The 20,905-nt window shown below is 43.6% G+C and overlaps 1 pseudogene; it reads right to left on the bottom strand.

The window, feature by feature from the left end:
* Nucleotides 1-9,621: 9,621 nt before the first annotated feature.
* On the bottom strand, nucleotides 9,622-20,694 carry LOC109888992 (solute carrier family 22 member 15-like; annotated as a pseudogene).
* Between the last annotated feature and the right edge of the window lie 211 nt (nucleotides 20,695-20,905).

The following is a 20,905-nucleotide window of genomic DNA, read 5'->3' as shown; positions in this document are numbered from 1 at the left end:
TGTAGATTTCCTGACCGATCTGCCCCCGTCTCAGGGGAACACTACGGTTCTGGTGATTGTGGATCGGTTCTCTAAGTCCTGCCGTCTCCTCCCGTTGCCCGGTATCCCTACAGCCCTACAGACTGCGGAGGCATTATTCACCCACGTCTCCCGGCACTATGGGGTGCCGGAGGACATCGTTTCTGATCGGGGCCCCCGGTTCATGTCCCGAGTATGGAGGGCGTTCATGGAGCGTCTGGGGGTCTCAGGCAGCCTGACCTCCGGTTATCACCCCGAGAGTAATGGGCAGGTGGAGAGAGTAAACCAGGAGGTGGGTAGGTTTCTGCGGTCGTATTGCCAGGACCGGCCAGGGGAGTGGGCGAGATGCATCCCCTGGGCCGAAATGGCCCAGAACTCACTACGCCACTCCTCTACTAATGTGTCCCCCTTTCAGTGTGTGTTGGGGTACCAGCCGGCACCGTGGCATCCTGGCACCGTGGCATCCGAGCCAGACCGAGGCTCCTGCGGTGGAGGAATGGGTGCAGCGCTCCAAAGAGACCTGGAGGGCCGTCCAGGAATCCCTCCAACAAGCTAGTGGACGGCAGAAAAGGAGTGCTGACCTCCACCGCAGTGAGGCCCCCGTGTTTGTACCGGGGGACAGGGTCTGGCTCTCGACCCGAAACCTGCCCCTCCGCTTGCCCTGCCGGAAGCTTGGGCCGCTGTGTGTAGGGCCCTTCAAAGTCCTGAGGAGAATAAACGAGGTGTGTTATCGATTACAACTCCCTTCCTATTATCGTATTAACCCCTCGTATTATGTGTCTCTCCTCAGGCCGGTGGTAGCTGGTCCCCTACAGGACGGTGAGGTGCCGGAGGTCCCTCCTCCCCCTCTGGACATCGAGGGGTCCCCGGCGTATACGATACGGGCCATTCTGGACTCGAGACGCCGGGTGAGGGACCTGCAGTATCTCGTGGACTGGGAGGGGTACGGTCCAGAGGAGAGGTGCTGGGTACCGGTGGGGGACATTTTGGATCCGTCAATTTTGAGGGATTTCCATCGCCTCCATTCGGATCGCCCTGCGCCTCGTCCTCTGTCACGACTCCGACTGGAAGGTGGCTCCCCTTCCGGTTCGGGTGGCGCTCGGCGGTCGTCGTCGCCAGCCTACTAGCTGCCACTGATTATTTTCTCCCCCTCCTTATGTGTTTATTGAGTACACCTGTTTTGAGTTGGTTATAATTATTGAGGCTTTATTAGTCAGCCGGCCCGCCTGGTTCTTTGTGCGGGATTGATTATTGTAAACCTGGTGTTTGCATTAGATGTACATGTTCGTGCATTTAGTGCTAGACTGTTTTTGTTTCCCTGTGTCTGGGGCATTTGGTTTGAGCACCCGTAAGTGGGGTGACCATAGGTCACCGTGTGTGCATTAAAAAAAGCACTTTATTGAACTCTGCTTTCCTGCGCCTGATTTCACCCTCACGACACCCAGGACCTTACAACATTTGGTTGATGTGAATTCAATGTGAAATCATCAACAAATTTCACCATCCCATTGAATTTAGATTAAAATTTGGGTGGAAAAAAATGGAATTCCCTTACGTTGATGACTTTTTGCAAATCCAATCAGTTTTTCATGTTGATTCAATGTCATCATATATAGTTGTTGAAATGAAGTCGAAACAACATTGATTGAACCAGTTTATTGTCCAGTGGGAAATCTTTTCATGTCAGATGTCCCTCTATCCCCAAATATTCTTTGGGGGTTCAATTTCTTGAAGAAATATAAATGTACAGTTATTGGTACCAGTTCCTGTTATTGTATCACACTCTATGGACCTACCCACTTGGCACACACTGGTTGAATCAACATTGTTTCCACGTCATTTCAATTACTTTGAACCAATGTAGAATGGCAGTTTACATAGCCTACTCTTAATGACATTCCCTCCATATTACAATAACTATTACACTTAAGGCATCATAAGACCCCAAATTACATTAGACAATGTCAACAGTGATGCATTTGGAGCCAAAGACCCCCAAGATCAGTGGGGAGAGGGGTGGCATGTGACTTCATGGGAAGCCAACGCTTAAAATAATGGTAAAACTTTATCCCCTCAATGTTTATTTCAAGTATTTCTGTGCTCTCAAAATGTTCTTTAAGTTACATTGCACAGACTTCATTTATTTACACACACACACACACACACACACACACACACACACACACACACACACACACACACACACACAACAGCCAGTAGGCTGAACCAGGCTTTATAGAGGGCAAGTGTGGCAAAACAGAGGACATGACAAGGACAAGATAATGATCACTTAAACAGATCCTTTCCCACCTTGCTCCTCCTCATGTGAGTGAAAATGGGACTTTTCACTTCGCAGCAGGGTGGATGAAAGAGCTTCTAATGTCATTTGCATGTCTGGTGCACTCTTGCCCTCTAGTTGAACCAAATCAATCCCCCTAACTCTCAATCAGGTTACCTATTAGGAACCCATTGGTATTATTTATAATCGAGAGGAGAGGCTTTTCAGAGGGCACCTTGGGGTCAAGAAGAGTTCAGTGATAATTAAAAGGACCCTGAAATTACAGTGTTGTGGTTGGGGGTGGCTTTTCATCTGCCTGTTCAAATAGTTCGTTATGAGTAAAGAAAATGAAAAAAATAGTCGGCAAGAAGTTTAATATTGATATTTCATGTTCGTTCCTGCACTCTTAGAACTCTTACTCTCCACTTGTGTGCGCTTTGGTTCAAAGTCACATTAAAAGCGATAAGAGACAACAATTTGTGAAATTAGAGGTAACCAGGGCAGATGGAGGGTACGATTGGGCTCCTAAAACATCAAGCCCAAATGTAGGTAATGCCACCTTTAGTGCCAAATGAAATGTAAATGATAACTGACCTCCTAACCTCCCTCTGGAATCATGTGACTTGTATTCTAGTATGGTACAAAAGATATACATCAACAATGATTTCTTTAAATAGCTTTTCCAGGTCATTGAGAGAACAGTTGATTACAATAAAGAGGTAAAGGAGCGGTCTTTAGAGAAAACTATACCAGCCCAGACACATTAGACTTCATAGAAAGAAAACAAAATCCAGAAACCATGTTGACTCTTTCGGTGAAGTCAGGGCTAGGCAATAGACTTTCTTTGAGACTTTCTTTTACAGCATTCCAGAGACAAAGGCAAAAAAAAATTAAAAGTACCAACAAGGAAAGAGAAACATTACTGTAACAACGTTTACTGAAATTTACAAGAAGCTGCCAGGAAATACATCTTGAGAACATAAGGAAATATCCATTTAGATTTCAAAATGTTATAAAGACCATGTTGTTTCATATCCATAAAAACTACCCTTGTCAAATGATGAGGTGATATCCATGTACCGATAGTACATTATGTCTCAATGAAAAACAGATTTGACATCCCCTTTTCTATGGTCCCTGTAGCAACCCCACTGCACTACACTGCCCACTGCAGAAACCAGCACTGTTTATTATCACAGTGTCCATCAGTCATAACCTGGTGAAGACAAAAGTGGATATGACCTAGTCTAATACCTATTTAATGGCAAAACCATTGTCTTACTCACTAACACACAGGCGCACACGCACGCATACACACAAAAGCAGTACATGATCCAAGCCACAAACAATGCTCTAATCATGTGACTCGGTAAAAGGGAGAGAAACAGAGAGATAAAGTAAGAGAGAGAGAAAGTAAGAGAGAGAAACAGGGTGACAGTAAGAGAAAGAGAGGAACAGAGAGAGAGAGAGAAACAGAGACAGTAAGAGAGAGAGAAACATAAAGAGACAGTAAAAGAGAGAGAGAAACAGCATCCTTCTGCTGTGACCTTATCCAGAAAAGGACACAAACTGTTCACACAGGGGGAATAAGGCGCAAATTAAACTGGGATCTGCCAAGGTGAGCGCTAATTATTGGCTTTGTCAGACAACATCTGTTATTGTGACATTCCAGCAGTCAGCTTCTCTGAGGACAAGCTGAAACCTCCTCCAGAGTTCATGACTGACAAAGCCCTCTGGCTGTTCCCTTTGGAGTTCACCCTCCTCCATTTCCATCACAATAAAGTGCATCTGGCATGATAGTGGTGAGAGAAGAGATTAAGAGATGATACGACACACATTTTTATTTGTGTGTGATGGTGTATCAGACAGGTGTGTAGGGGGTTCATATAGGGGTTTGTATACAGATGTAGGATCTTAATTTGAGCCAGTTTTCTACAGCAGGAAAATAATCCTGCAGCAACAGGAAATGTGAATTATTATGCAGAGGATAATTAATGGACATTTGTGTAGGGGTTGATGCATTTTTTGTTAGGGGAAAATAGTAATTTCAGAAGCATTTTTGAACCTCAATCACATTACAAGTTAAACATGTCCTGCTTTGAAAGAAAATGTTCCTTTAACAGGGTGATCAAGTTAAGATTCTACATCTGTAGGGGTGTGTGTTTCTGTGTGGGTGTGTGTGTGTTTGTTAGTATAAGTAGTCTTATGCTCTTGTACGTATTTGGAAGGAGTATATGTTGTTTACTTGTGAAATTGCTAAACTTATAAAGCTACAGTTTTCACATTTTTCACGTTTACCCATTGAAGGCTCACCTTGTAAACGTTTGGGTTTGTTGCATACAGTTAGAGTGAACTCCCAGCCCTGAAGCAAGATAAAATGAGATAGGAAGCATGCGTTTCATCGCCAAATAACTGCATAAGCTTGTTTTGTGGCAACCTGTGCCTCAAGGTCAGGCAGAGTTCGTAGGAAAGTTAAAACAATCCAAGCTAAATAAAGTATCTGAGGGTAACTGTTTTAGTTTCCTAAACTTTTGCACATGGCGGACAAAATAAGAGCTGTGAACCCTCTTTGACAGAGCAGAAGCAGAGGGGGAGGATGAACTGCAAGAGCCCTTGAGTCTCGGGACAGAGTTGTTTATGCTATAAAATCCTGTGTGGGGTTGATATACACTGTACTACCGTGTGCCACATGCCAGCAGAAGTTCAAAAGTTCATCTGAACCATGAACTCTGTCAGGGCACAGCAGGAAGTTCCACCCATGCGTCAAATAAAGAGAGAGAGCAGCTCAGAACAGCATAAAACAACCCGGAAAGTGCTGCACACTACCTTCAAGGGCAATGACAGGTGACAGGTGTCACAACTCCTGCCCCCTTCCTTCCTCCTTCCTGATCTGTACTTCCCCCCTGCTGGATTCACTTTATGACCCCCTGACGACCCCCACGCCCCCTTTTAGGCGCAAAAATACAGTCGCTGTGAATGAAACTCAAATCAAATCAAACTTTATTTGTCACATGCGCCGAATACAACAAGTGTAGACTTTACCGTGAAATGTTTATTTACAAGACCTTAACCAAAAGTGCAGTTCAAGAAGAGTTAATAAAATATTTACCAAGTAGACAAAAATAAAAAGTAATACTAAAAAGTAACGCAATAAGAATAACGAGACTATATACAGGGGGCACCGGTACCGAGTCAGTGTGCGGGGGTACAGGTTAGTTGAGGTCATTTGTACATGTAGGGGTGAAGTGACTATGCATAGATAATAAACAGTGAGTAGCAGCAGTGTACAAAAGGGAGGGGGCAGGGGGTCAATGTAAATTGTCCGGTGGAAAATTGTATTAATTGTTCAGCAATCTTATGGCTTGGGGGTTGAAGCTGTTGAGGAGCCTTTTGGTCCTAGACTTGACAATTTTATTTTATACAAGCATGGCTGTTTGATCAGTCCTTTCAGTTGTGTGTGCTTTGGGCTGCCCTGCCCAGTGCCCAAATGAAGAGGGTCTAGGACATCACTGTGGTGAGAGACATCCTCTCCTAGGCTTTGTGTTCATATGTACGTCTGTGTGGTGTGTGTCTGTCTGGGACGGACCAGGGAATAAATACAGAGGGTTATGACCTGCGTGTATTTGTTTAAAGATACGTTTTGTGTCACCTCCTGATCCAAAACGCAGCCTAGCAGTGCAAACCAGCAGCAGGCATAACTGGTTCTGGAATGAAAACAAAACTTTAGCTGTTGTTACAGATAATTTCCTCATGTTTTCACCGACTTATCAAAGAATACAGAGTGTTTAACTTGATCAGTGTAGCCTACTGTTCCTCACATACCATGTTGTTCATTGCTGACTCTGTCATATAATAGGCCTTTTCATTTGCTTAAAATGATTATTGTTTTTAAGAGGGCTCATGGTTTATTGCCTTTCCAATAAGCTTTAGAGAGAGAGGAGGAGTCACATAAATGAAGTTGACTATTCTTACTTGTTCAGGCTTTGGTCTGCTTTTTACCAGAAGCCTTAGTCAAGAAGTTGTTTAATGTATTTGGAAAGAAAGCCCGGACTGCTTGCCTTTGAAAGCCTTTAGCATTGACCTGAAAGTGCCCCTGCGTGTTTGCTGTTAGGATAAATATCCCTCTATAAGGAACAAGTGCCTTGAAAGCTGCGTTGCTTTCTGGGGAGATCTCTCCTCAGAGCTTTTAAGAAAAGGCGGTGCGCTTGACTGGCAGGTAGGCTCTTTAAGAACCCTTCCCCATCCATCAGGGCACAATACGACGGACACAGTTATTTTTAGCCGTTGTGGTATGTGAATCTGTGTGTAGGAAGAGTGCTTCCACAAATTCCACTCTGTGAATAGGCACATTTACTTTTCATAGCATTCGCAGGCAGCCTGATATAACATCAAGAGGGGTGTTTTAAACAGTCTGCTTCCCTCAGTCTGCTCCCATGGTGGGAATTGAACTGTGGCAGCTCTGCACAAGGAGGGAGGGTGACCAGATCACACAGCGGGCGTGGGGATACACCTGGGACACTGCAGCGACACTTCATTCACATAAATACAGACAGACAATCTCTGATGCACATACTACACACTTTAATGCACAGGGGACAAACATGAGCAGCCATGTACACATATGTTTTGTAGGGTTTGTTGTGGGTTATTTATATTTATAGGATTTATAGGTCACTACTTTCAGTTTCTTTTTTTACTCATACATTGACGTTCCAAAAGGCTGGAGACTTTGGGTAAGGTTTGGGTAAATCCACTGCACTGTGTTTTCCAGCTTCTCAAGTTCGTCTCATTGCACCTAATTCCAGGTTAATACGTATCATCACAATTCATTAGAGGGAACAGCCATCTCCTCCAGATTCTGGCCACACATTCATCATCTGATTTCACTTTTTCCAAGGCTGAGCAGCAAGTCATCCATCTTTTTGTCACCCCCAGACAACATGTCTAGCCTCCTCTACATCTGTGAGATAAAGAGAAATCAGCAGCTCAGTGAATAGTGAATACTTGCTATTTGGGTTAATTGGATTCGTTCTAACATATCAATATTTTTTTTTTCAAGTATTATTTTTGTACTTGTTTGACATTTGACTGTATTGTTGAGTGCTAGTAACATAAGCATTTCACTGCACCCGCTATTTATAAAAATAAAAATAAAAGTTGAACCTTTATTTAACTAGGCTATAACATCGGCTCAACTGTGTACGCGACCAATAAACGTTGATTTTTAAAAATGTTAATATTGCGCTACCTTCCATCTTCAACTGTCAGACAGAGTAGTACCACGTTCCAGACCCTTTTGAGGCTCTTGCCAAAAATCAGGAGAATGCACTCAGTTAAACAGGTCATGTTACAGCAAGTAAGGCACTTGGCTTTGGCCTTGTCAGTACAGATCTCATGTTGGCATGAATCAACAGTCAGTGTACTACTGGAGTTTCTTATCTTTACTAAATCAGATAGACAATTATACCTTTAATTAAAAAATTTATCAGAAATTTCAGGATGGTACAGTATGTTTGCAAGCAGGGTAGTGTGAGCTGAAATGGGGTAAGTTGATTGATCACTAAAACAGAGTCAAGTCCAAGAAGTTTCTTGGAGTCTATGCGAGAGGCAATATGTTCCCCACACACAATAAAACTGAAACAGGGAAATATGGTATTTAAGAATATGAATGATGCATGTGTCCCATTTCCTCATAGGTCAGACTTGGCCTACTCTCATCACCTTGGCCTACTCTCATCACCTTGGCCTACTCTCATTCTTGCTATCTCCATCTGTGGAAAGTTCCCCAACCCCTTCCTCCATCTCTAACCCCCACCTGCACTCCCTCCCTCCATTCCTCCAGCTCTCTCTCAAAGAGTGGAAAGGCCTCAGTCTCTGAGAGACTCACCGGCAGGAGGCTTTATACACAGTGTAATTACAACCAGAAGCCGCAGCGAGTGTGAAAGCAGCAGATAACATCAGGTCATCCAGCGTGCAGGAGTTCACACAGAGCCCAGTGGAGGGGAGCACAGTGGAGTGGCAGCAGCTGAGTTATGGCTCAATGTTTGAACTGCTTCAGCCTGGCCCAGCCCTATGCTACACGCCCTTTCACTGCTCACACCCACTGTGCTGCAGCAGCCAGGAGTAGGGTTAGAACGGTTACAGTTGCAGATTACAATGTAATAAAGACAGAGGAAATATTCAGGGATTTGGGGATAGAGATTTATGTTGATTCTAAGAAAATAATACACCCCGGACGCGCACGTATAATATACAATCACATATACACACGTCTAGAGTGTAGCAGGTGTGTATCTGTATGCAGAACTCTGACAAATTAAAAATGTAACTTAAACCTCCTGCTGTGTTCCGGTCAAATTGGACCGATTTACAAGTGTTCTCTCTGAAAAATGTAGTTAATTTATTCTGATTGTCATAAGGTTCCATGACTTTGTCCACATAGGGCATCTGAACACATAAAATACATTTTGATGATTTTCATAACATTTTGGGTGTTTTATTTAACTTTTGTACACCTGTGGTGTTCCCGGTCAACAATGACCGGTCATTAGAAATGAATGGGTGAGACTACAATTAGTGTATAAAATTGAGGTCAGGCACATGCACCCTTTATCAGATGGACACACTTCCTATCCCAGACCGCCACATTCATGTGTGTTTGAGGACACACACACACCTCACTCTCTTCTTGGCTTCCATGGCAACCCCCATGGGAACCTTTCCGCCACGGGAACCACACCTGTTGGCATTCTCACAAACAATCTCAACATTGTTTCAATAATATATAGAACTTTCCTCGCAGCTCTGGTATATAAAGCTTTTTTGAGGCCTTGCTCACAATTCATTCTGTGGCAGCACAATGACCAAACGATATACTGTAAGTGAGGATCTTGATCATATCTTTGATCGTGACACTGATGAGGAAGAAGAGAGTCCTTGTTAAACTTTGACACATAGTAGTCTGTGATAAATAGCACAATATGTTTCATCTGAGTATTTGTTATAGTCAAAATAATCCATACATTATGCTTTTTTTAAAACTAAAAAACAAGTTGTATGAGATCAGGTCAATGAGGCCTACAGGCCATAAATAGCAAATAGAAGTTCAAAACTTGTAATGTTCACAAGAACTTGAGTTGATAAAAAGATCTAACACAACATTAGGTAATAATATACAGTATGTGTTATTATGGATTTCCAATCAGCTATAATGGGCCAGTCATTTTGGACCGGGAACACAGAACTAATTAACATGAAACGAACACAACAGGAGGATTAAACTTGTCCCCTCTGGTAGTGCTCAACCCCACTTGTCGTCTGTCCCCCTAGGTGGTTGTAGGTTGAAAATGTTTGGCAGGAGCGATGGCTGTGGAGAGCAGTGACCCTGCATTGTTCCCTGTTAGACTGCTGGGTATATGGCCCATCCTCTCACTGTGGAGAGCAGTGACCCTGCAAATCAAATCAAATTGTATTTGTCACATACACATGGTTAGCAGATGTTAATGTGAGTGTAGCGAAATGCTTGTGCTACTAGTTCCGACAATGCAGTAATAACCAACAAGTAATCTAGCTAACAATTCCAAAACTACTACCTTATAGACACAAGTGTAAGGGGATAAAGAATATGTACATAAAGATATATGAATGAGTGATGGTACAGAGCGGCATAGGCAAGATACAGTAGATGGTATTGAGTGCAGTATATACATATGAGATGAGTATGTAAACAAAGTGGCATAGTTAAAGTGGCTAGTGATACATGTATTACATAAAGATGCAGTAGATGATATAGAGTACAGTATATACATATACATATACATATGAGATGAATAATGTAGGGTATGTAAACATTATATTAGGTAGCATTGTTTAAAGTGGCTAGTGATATATTTTACATCATTTCCCATCAATTCCCATTATTAAAGTGGCTGGAGTTGAGTCAGTGTGTTGGCAGCAGCCACTCAATGTTAGTGGTGGCTGTTTAACAGTCTGATGGCCTTAAGATAGAAGCTGTTTTTCAGTCTCTCGGTCCCAGCTTTGATGCACCTGTACTGACCTCGCCTTCTGGATGATAGTGGGGTGAACAGGCAGTGGCTCGGGTGGTTGTTGTCCTTGATGATCTTTATGGCCGGGTGGTGTAGGTGTCCTGGAGGGCAGGTAGTTTGCTGCGCCTTCTTCACAATGCTGTCTGTGTGGGTGGACGAATTCAGTTTGTCTGTGATGTGTACGCCGAGGAACTTAAAACTTACTACCCTCTCCACTACTGTTCCATCAATGTGGATAGGGGGGTGTTCCCTCTGCTGTTTCCTGAAGTCCACAATCATCTCCTTAGTTTTGTTGACGTTGAGTGTGAGGTTATTTTCCTGACACCACACTCCGAGGGCCCTCACCTCCTCCCTGTAGGCCGTCTCGTCGTTGTTGGTAATCAAGCCTACCACTGTTGTGTCGTCCGCAAACTTGATGATTGAGTTGGAGGCGTGCGTGGCCACGCAGTCGTGGGTGAACAGGGAGTACAGGAGAGGGCTCAGAATGCACCCTTGTGGGGCCCCAGTGTTGAGGATCAGCGGGGTGGAAATGTTGTTGCCTACCCTCACCACCTGGGGGTGGCCCGTCAGGAAGTCCAGTACCCAGTTGCACAGGGCGGGGTCGAGACCCAGGGTCTCGAGCTTGATGACGAGCTTGGAGTGCACTATGGTGTTAAATGCCGAGCTGTAGTTGATGAACAGCATTCTCACATAGGTATTCCTCTTGTCCAGATGGGTTAGGGCAGTGTGCAGTGTGGTTGAGATTGCATCGTCTGTGGACCTATTTGGGCGGTAAGCAAATTGGAGTGGGTCTAGGGTGTCAGGTAGGGTGGAGGTGATATGGTCCCTGAGTAGTCTCTCAAAGCACTTCATGAGGACGGAAGTGAGTGCTACGGGGCGGTAGTCGTTTAGCTCAGTTACCTTAGCTTTCTTGGGAACAGGAACAATGGTGGCCCTCTTGAAGCATGTGGGAACAACAGACTGGGATAGGGATTGATTGAATATGTCCGTAAACACACCAGCCAGCTGGTCGCATGCTCTGAGGGCGCGGCTGGGGATGCCGTCTGGGCCTGCAGCCTTGCGAGGGTTGACACGTTTAAATGTTTTCCTCACGTCGGTTGCAGTGAAGGAGAGTCCGCATGTTTTAGTTGCGGGCCGTGTCAGTGGCACTGTATTGTCCTCAAAGCGGGCAAAAAAGTTATTTAGTCTGCCTGGGAGCAAGACATCCTGGTCCGTGACTGGGCTGGTTTTCTTTTTGTAATCCGTGATTGACTGTAGACCCTGCCACATACCTCTTGTGTCTGAGCCGTTGAATTGAGATTCTACTTTGTCTCTATACTGACGCTTAGCTTGTTTGATTGCCTTGCGGAGGGAATAGTTACACTGTTTGTATTCGGTCATGTTTCCAGTCACCTTGCCCTGATTAAAAGCAGTGGTTCGGGCTTTCAGTTTCACGTGAATGCTGCCATCAATCCACGGTTTCTGGTTTGGGAATGTTTTAATCGTTGCTATGGGGACGACATCTTCAATGCACGTTCTAATGAACTCGCTCACCGAATCAGCGTATTCGTCAATGTTGTTGTCTGACGCAATACGAAACATATCCCAGTCCACGTGATGGAAGCAGTCTTGGAGTGTGGAATCAGATTGGTCGGACCAGCGTTGAACAGACCTCAGCGCGGGAGCTTCTTGTTTTAGTTTCTGTCTGTAGGCAGGGATCAACTAAATGGAGTTGTGGTCAGCTTTTCCGAAAGGAGGGCGGAGCAGGGCCTTATATGCGTCGTGGAAGTTAGAATAGCAGTGATCCAAGGTTTTTCCAGCCCTGGTAGCGCAATCGATATGCTGATAAAATTTAGGGAGTCTTGTTTTCAGATTAGCCTTGTTAAAATCCCCAGCTACAATGAATGCAGCCTCCGGATAAATGGATTCCAGTTTGCAAAGAGTCAAATAAAGTTTGTCAGAGTTTATGGCCCATCCTCTCACTGTGGAGAGCAGTGACCCTGCATTGTTCCCTGTTAGACTGCTGAGTTTATGGCCCATCCTCTCACTGTGTAGAGCAGTGACCCTGCATTGTTCCCTGTTAGACTGCTGAGTTTATGGCCCATCCTCTCACTGTGGAGAGCAGTGACCCTGCATTGTTCCCTGTTAGACTGCTGGGTTTATGGCCCATCCTCTCACTGTGGAGAGCAGTGACCCTGCATTGTTCCCTGTTAGACTGCTGAGTTTATGGCCCATCCTCTCACTGTGGAGAGCAGTGACCCTGCATTGTTCCCTGTTAGACTGCTGAGTTTATGGCCCATCCTCTCACTGTGGAGAGCAGTGACCCTGCATTGTTCCCTGTTAGACTGCTGAGTTTATGGCCCATCCTCTCACTGTGTAGAGCAGTGACCCTGCATTGTTCCCTGTTAGACTGCTGGGTTTATGGCCCATCCTCTCACTGTGTAGAGGAACTGTTTTTTTAGCCACCACAAATCTTTCAAAATGTTCACTTCTGACACGAGCTCACTGACAATCACAACAATTCAGAGTCAGAGTTGTTATACCCATGTTAGACAAAAAGAAGGGGAATCTACTAGTAATGATTTGACTCCTCTCTGAAGTACTTCAGAATAATTTATTTGCCCTTTAACTTATTGTCTGAGAAAAGATAGCAAGGAACCAGCAGAAAATACTATACTGGCTGTTAGATTGTTCTTGAGTTGATCATAAAGCACACAAAAAAAATCTGTGTGCTACTATTAGAATTTTACTTGGATAATTTTGTGGGTAAAAGACTATTAACATTAATAAAAAAATGTAACACTGATAAAATCTTATTATACACTGGGTGGTTCGAGCCCTGAATGCTGATTGGCTGTCAGACTTGGTATATCAGACCGTATACGACTGGTATGACAAAACATTTATTTGAACTGCTCTAATTACGTTGATAACCAGCTTATAATAGCAATAAGGCACCTTGGGGGTTTGTGGTATATGGCCAATATACCATAGCTAAGGGCTGTATCCAGGCACTCTGTGTTGCGTCGTGGATAAGAACAGCCCTTAGCCGTGGTATATTGGCCATATACCACACCCCTGCGTGCCTTATTGCTTAAATAAACACAAATATGGACTAGTGAAAGCACATTTACTGTTAGCAACCCACACAATAGGCTACCACAAGCACAAATACACACTCTCCTGCATGCTCTCAAGAACACGCACACACTCCAACCCCTGCACTCCCACACACACTCTCTCTAGAGATCTGACAGCGTTGTTCCTGGAAAGTTCAGCAGTGGGTCAGTGTCGACATTACTCACCTGGCCACAAGCTCAGTGCTCCCACACCCACTCAAACCCATAACCACACCTCCATTACCCTCCTTATGCCTCATCAACTTAATGGAAATGACTGGAGGCAGTATTCAGACCCCTTGACTGTTACGTTACAGCCTTATTCTAATACTCCATAATGACAAAGAGAAAACAGGATTTTAGAAATGTTTGCAAATGTATCAAAAAATAAGAAACAGAAATACCTTATTTACATAAGTATTCAGACCCTTTGCTATGAGACTCGAAATTGAAGGGTCTTGGTCAGGGAGGTGACCAAAACGAAGTGACCAAGTTCCTCTGTGGAGATGGGAGAATATTCCAGAATGACAACCATCTCTGCAGCACTCCACCAATCAGGCCTTTATGATAGAGTGGCCAGACAGAACCCACTCCTCAGTAAAAGACACATGACAGCCCACTTGGAGTCTGCCAAAAGGCACCTAAAAGACTCTCAGACCATGAGAAACAATATTCTCTGGTCTGATGAAACCAAGATTGAACTCTTTGGCCTGAATGCCAAGCTTCACATCCAGAGGAAACTTGGTGCCATCCATACGGTGAAGCATGGTGGTGGCAGCATCATGCTGTGGGGATGTTTTTCAGCGCCAGGGACTGTGAGACTAGTCAGGATCGAGGCAAAGATGAACGGAGCAAAGCACACAGAGATCCTTGATGAAAACCTGCACCAGAGCGCTGATAACCAGTTTATAACCTCAGACTGGGGCCAAGCTTCACCTTCCAACAGGACAACGACCCTAAGCATACAGCCAAGACAATGCAGGAAGGGCTTCGGGACAAGTCTCTGAATGTCCTTGAGTGGCCCAGCCAGAGCCCGAACTTGACCCCGATCTAACATCTCTGAAGAGACCTGAAAATAGCTGTGTAGCGACGCTCGAGAGGAGAGGATCTGCTAAGAAGAATGGGAGAAACTCCACAAATACAGATGTTCCAAGCTTGTAGCGTCATACCCAAGAAGACTCAAGGCTGTAATCGCTGTCAAAGGTGCTTCAACAAAGTACTGAGTAATTGGTCTGAATAGTTATGTACATGTGATATTTCAGTTTTCTATTTTTAATACATTTGCAAAACTTTAAAAAAAACTGTTATAGCTTTGTTGTTATGGGGTATTGTGTGTTGATTGATGAGGGAAAAAAACATTTTAATCCATTTTAGAATAAGGCTGTAATGTATGGAAAAAGTTAAGTGGTCTGAATACTTTCCGAATGCACTGTAACTATAAATACCAAGATACATTATTTGTACTGTTGGAAAATGCTTATTTTTGAGTGTTAAGTGACGAATTGGGGTTTGGGTTAGTTATCTGACCAGTTCCTTAACTTTGTATTTGAGTGTGTATGTGGGCAAGTGTGTGAACAATATTTTGTGTGTTTACCCAGTCTCCAGTGCCAGTTTGAATAATGAAATCACCTTGCGGCTTCAGACTTTCCTGTTTGTTATTTAGTTTATACAACCATTCAGCTGAATCATCTGACATGCCTTTAAATTGGCTTCTAATTAGACAGGGAATGGAAGTAACCTCACCCAGCCACATCATGTGTGCTATCTACCTCTCTGCTTTGCGTTCTTTCACCCATCCACAAAAATATGCTGCAGCAAGAGCAATTGTGTGACAAATCTATTTGTCACACAATATGCTGTTCAGTGTGAGGTGCAGCAATTCCATGACCTCAAATCAGTGGTGGGCAGTAACCTCAAGCACAATCATAAAATAATGATGGTAGCAGACCACAAGAGTTACTTTATGTAAGTAGAATAAGCACTTGAGCTTGCAACCTTTGTGGTTGTGAGCTTGATATTGTGAGCTTGATATTAAGCTGACCTCACGTCATTTATAATCATTCTATATACAGTATATTCAAGATATTTCCAACCAACTTTTGTTGAAGATTGTTTATTTACTTCAAAAGGGGATTTCTGTGCTGGCAAGCACAGTGTCAGAGGTATATAATGAAAACAATGATTAGTTTAAACTCTTCAACTCGCTCCAACTACTTGTTGAACCGGTGGTATGGGCCAACTCTGCCATAAGGCATAATTATAAATGATGGGGAAAAACATTATGCGGTTACTTCTGTCTTTGATGAGACAGCTTCTGGGCGATATGGTTGAACTGGGCCTCTCCTGTCTGCGTCAATGGTGACACAAACCCCTGACAATAGCAGTGACTGTTACTAGAGCGCCCTCTGGTATCGATATATCACTTTTATTCAACATCATTTATATAGCTATAAAACATTACAATGCCCCCCCTCAAAATTAAAAAATAATAATTTAGTGACCATTAACATTACAATACACCCTGTTACAGTGTAACACATTTTGCTTTAATAGAAGAGAAATTTCATCACGTAATTTTGAAGGGCATAAACATCTTTGTGTAATTTATGATCATGTTCAAGTCATTCTCATAAATATATAGGTAACTTCCAAATGAATGGAAACACGAGTAAATGAAGGATACAAAGTATATAGAAAGCAGGTGCTTCCACACAGGTGTGGTTCCTGAGTTAATTAACCAATTATCATCCCATCATGCTTAGGGTCATGTACTGTATATAAACGCTGGGCAGGCCATTATTTTGGCTACCATGGCTAGGCCCCAATAGGATGGCAATGACCCCATCCACAGGGCGCGAGTGGTCAGATGAGCATGAAAACGATGTAAACCATATGCCATCCCAATGGGAGATTCTGGAGCGGCACCTGAGACAGCATTTTCCACCATCATTAACAGAACACTAAATGATAGAATTTCTCATGGAAGAACGATGTCGCATCCCTCCAATTGAGTTCCAGACACTTGTACTGGTGTTTTGAAGATGTTTTGGCTCTTGGTGGCCCATGTCCCATGAAGACACTTTGTCAGTGTTCCCTATATTTTGGCAGTTACCCGTATTACACACCACTGTACTACTTGCTGTCATGTTAACAATCACAATTATAGCTCTGGCATCACCTTGGAGCACAACGTAAACCAATGACTTGAGGGGGGGGAATTAGAATACTGCACAAACCATTCACATTTTTGCTGTGTTTAGACAGGCAGCCCAATTCCAATATTTTTTCCCACTAATTGGTGTTTTGACCAATCAGATCAGCTCTGAAAAAGATCTGATGTGATTGTTCAAAAGACCAGAATTGGGCTGCCTGTGTGAAAATATATATACACACTTACTACATAATCTTTATTCTCAATGCAAATAGCAGCAGCTACAGAATACAATCACATTCTAGACAATTCTGTGCTTCCAACTTTGTGGCAACAGTTTGGGGAAGGCCCTTTCCTGCTCCAGCATGACAATGCCCCCTGTGCACAAAGCGAGGTCCATACTGAAATGGTTTGTCGAGATCGGTGTGGAAGAACTTGACTGACCTGCACAGAGCCCTGACCTCAACCCCATCGAACACCTTTGGGATGAATTGAAACTGACTGCGAGCCAGGCCTAATCACATTTCATTGTACAGTACAAAACGTATCACACAACCCCCACACAGAAACAAAATAACATGAAAAGATTCAAAACATGTGTGCTGTTCCCTGTAAAATGGTCCACCATCCATCACGGGCATGTAGCTAGCCCTGTCCTTGCTTCACCATGGAAACAAGAGGACATCTGATTTGATGTGAGAAAGCACTCGTGTGTGAACAGGCTTCGATAGTCCCTCTCGTCAGATTGTTTTCTCGTTCATAGTCACTGATTTAGTTTGTGGCTCGTTTTCAAAGGGTCCTCTTCAAACAAAGTGTCTGTAAAAGGGAACACAAACCAACCCCCCAAGATACAGAATGTTAAGCATTGTCCTTTTTAAGAGCATTGTAAATGTACATTTGGATAGGGCGTAACTAGTCATGCATGACCACCCTTCTCGTCCCGTCTCGACTATTGGAATTCTGGAGAACTTCAGTATTGTTTTCAGCGCTTGTATTTGATTGGCTCGGAGTAGAAATTACATTGCCCCTCAGGAGAGGCATTTCCTTTTTTTTCGTCTTTGTTTTTCTCTTGATTTTGTCTGTCTCTTTTCCTACCGTGTCAGCCAAAGTTTTTGTAGTCTTTACGACATTAGTTTTGTCTCTTATGCTTGCTAGCCTGTTGAAAATCAGAAAACATTTCAGAAACACAAACCCTGTTCGGTGTTCCACCGATACAAAATATGTACTCCACTCCTTTTTATCTTCTTCCTGAGGAGAACTTCCCCAGGTCTTCAAACTACGTGAGAAGCCCGGCATCCGAGGCTAGGGCGTAACTAACCCAATATGGTTTGGGGATTCGAACCGGAGACCTTTCGGTTACTGTCCCTACGCTCTTAACCGCTAGGCTATCTACTGCCCGCAAACCAAGTGCAGCACGAGCTTCAGGGGCTCAAGTGAATACCATACAATCTGACAGAAGGCAAAACAAAACTTCTATATACCACAATTTGAACACTTACAGAAAGCCCAAAGTGGTCCTTGTACTTGATAAACTACAATCCTGATGATTTCTTTGTCCATCATATTCATTCTATTCTGCCGACGTACCGTAGAGGGCAAAAAAGGTCCAGGATCCCTCCGACTCAGCAGGACATTGAGCAGACCCCAAGACCAGTGTTCCTGACATCAAGAAAAAGCACAGAACGTTTTCTTAAGTACCTCTTCAACATACTGTACAAAAACATATTGCATTTCGAGAACTTGAAATGCAGAAGTTCATTGAAGCCAAAATTTAAAAAACAGCGCCCTCTACTGTACTATATAAAAGTAATTTTGTGGGATCTGTTAGTGGGCTCTGTCTGCACTGCACTCACCTTATAACAGTGGGTTACAGTTCAGTAGTGTAGACGCGCACTGACCAACAGCTTTCCTAAAAAAAAAAATCTAAAGAGGTAGCATTGAACACAGTCCCTAAATAATAAAGACAGGGTAACAAAGCTTTAAAAAAAAACACATTATGAATAAAAATGTATCTAATATATTATGTCAGACTGTAGATGGGATGCCCTTACCAGCATTTACTGGGATTAACATAGTGCATAGATATAACCCCAGAAAGCTAGCCATGTTTTCCTTCTCCCAGACCTAAAAACAAGCATACATTCTAACTGTCTAGCACAGGTGTGATGAGAATAACAGTCTTGTGAAACTATTACAATTAAACTTTTTATTTTTAACCACAAAACAAGACATTTATTCAGTGCACCACTGACAGACTTCAATTCATAGGATATCATGACAGGTGGTGAGAATCTTACCACTGCTTGTTTATGAAATAGATACAGAGAGGGTAGGCCGGGAGCTCCACCAATCCATACATGGCAACACTGAAGTAGCGGTTCCCATCATCCTCACTGGCATTCATGATGAGCCCATTGCACACCAGGCTGCAGGAATACCTAGAGCACATCCAGAGACAGCGTCAATTTATGGTCATTCGTGTTTGCCGTCTTCAGTGTGAAAGGTCTTTAAACCGATGTATACTGAACTGAAAAGCATCATTGTGAGCTGTTGACACTGTCCATGTGCATGTTAATGACATGATAAAAAGCGAGTCCCTTTGTGGTTTCCCAGTGGTTCAGGTTATGGTCTGTATGCTCACCAGACATACATGACACCACGGTCCTCCAGCGGAGCACTAGGTGGGTGACGAGACCGAGGAGACCAGGGCCATCGTTGTCCTAGTTACATCTTGACGAAGCCAGGACACCTGCGGAGCTTCACTTTGGCTGTGGCGTTGCCGTTCCCATTCCGCACGGCCATGTAGTGCAGAACCTCCTCCGCCTGCTCCGTGTAATCACGGGAATACAGCCAGCGGGGAGACTCCGGGAGAGTCCTGCCTCAGCCCGAAAAACAGGAACAAGACAAAGACAGGTGACAAAAAGGGCATATTGCCATTTGTTCTATCAGCAAACTGCAGTCTCACATATGGGGTCAAATGTATTGGGAAAGGTGTCAGTCAAGCCTTTAATGCAAAGGTCATATTAGCAAGGTCCCTGAAAAACACAAACACCAAAAACTACATTGAAATAGTTGGGACAAAACACTTTCCAATAGTGCCAGACCACCATCTTATTTCACTTTGTTCCCACTGACTCTTCTTGACTACAATTTACCCTTTGTCGAATCCTAGTCCCACCCTCCTCAGTTACTGTAGCTGTGTCTGACAAACATCTGTCAGTGTCATGATGATTATTTGTACCTGTCATGGCCCAGTAGGCCTTGCCCACATACTCCTGAGTAAGCACGAAACAGACGAGGGACATTCCCCCATTCATTTGACCCATTAGCAGGCAGGACAACGCAAACGCCTCATAGCTGGGAGCAAAGGCTGTGGCATAACCAAAACAAAACATTGAAGAACAGAGCTGGGAGAGAGAGAGGCCGAGAGAGAAGCAGAGAGAGAGAAGCAGTTCGTCAATCAAACAGAAAGTCAGTAGAAGAGCATATTATCAATGCACTAGCAGTCTACGGCCAATAGTTTTTTTTTTTATGATGAATGATGAGGCCTAACCATATCTCTGAGATTTTTACTATTAGCTGGGCTGAAAAGGAGACTACATCATATTAGCCTGTCAACTACTTCATAGGATATGGATTATGATCATAATATGTAAAGTTGTGAGCTTCATTCTCCTCACCTGTTAGGAAGACTGGTTTCCTTTCAATCTTGTCAGAGAGGAGTCCAAACAAACATTACCAGCCAAGACCCCAGCGAAGAACAAAGAGCCTGCCAAACTGACCTTGTAAGCCTGTTGGTTTATAAGGAACCACTAAGAGAAAGGAAGGACAGAGACTGGAAGATTCATATATTTTCCAGCGTCTAGAGTATTTGGAAATATGTTCAATTCCATACAAGTGTGAATGACACTACATTCTCAAGCACAGCACAGTTCCCATTGAATCATGAACAGTGGCCTCTCTCACCTCCGTCACGATAGAGTTGATGTCCTCTGTAAATGTAACGTGTTTGATGAGCTCCTCATGGTTGGTGTAGTCACCTTGTTCAATGTGGTATTCTGGTACAGCTCCAACACAAGCAATGAGCATGCACTGGCATGCCATACACACCTGGAAAACAAAACCAAGCTGAGTGTCAAGCAAGTAATACAGGCCTAGCTAGCAAAGTGATCTATCCATCACTGGTATTTAGTTATCTGGTGCTTGCATTTACCTTTCACATATTCAGCAATTCGACAGCTTGAGCTGCCACTTTGTGGGGTTAACTAAGGGATGGGCTCAAATCCTTTGAACAGACTGACAGTCTATGAATTTG

Source organism: Oncorhynchus kisutch, linkage group LG4 (genome assembly GCF_002021735.2).
Source record: "Oncorhynchus kisutch isolate 150728-3 linkage group LG4, Okis_V2, whole genome shotgun sequence".
Classification (NCBI taxonomy): Eukaryota; Metazoa; Chordata; class Actinopteri; order Salmoniformes; family Salmonidae; genus Oncorhynchus; species Oncorhynchus kisutch.
This window is presented reverse-complemented; position numbering and strand designations above follow the sequence as displayed.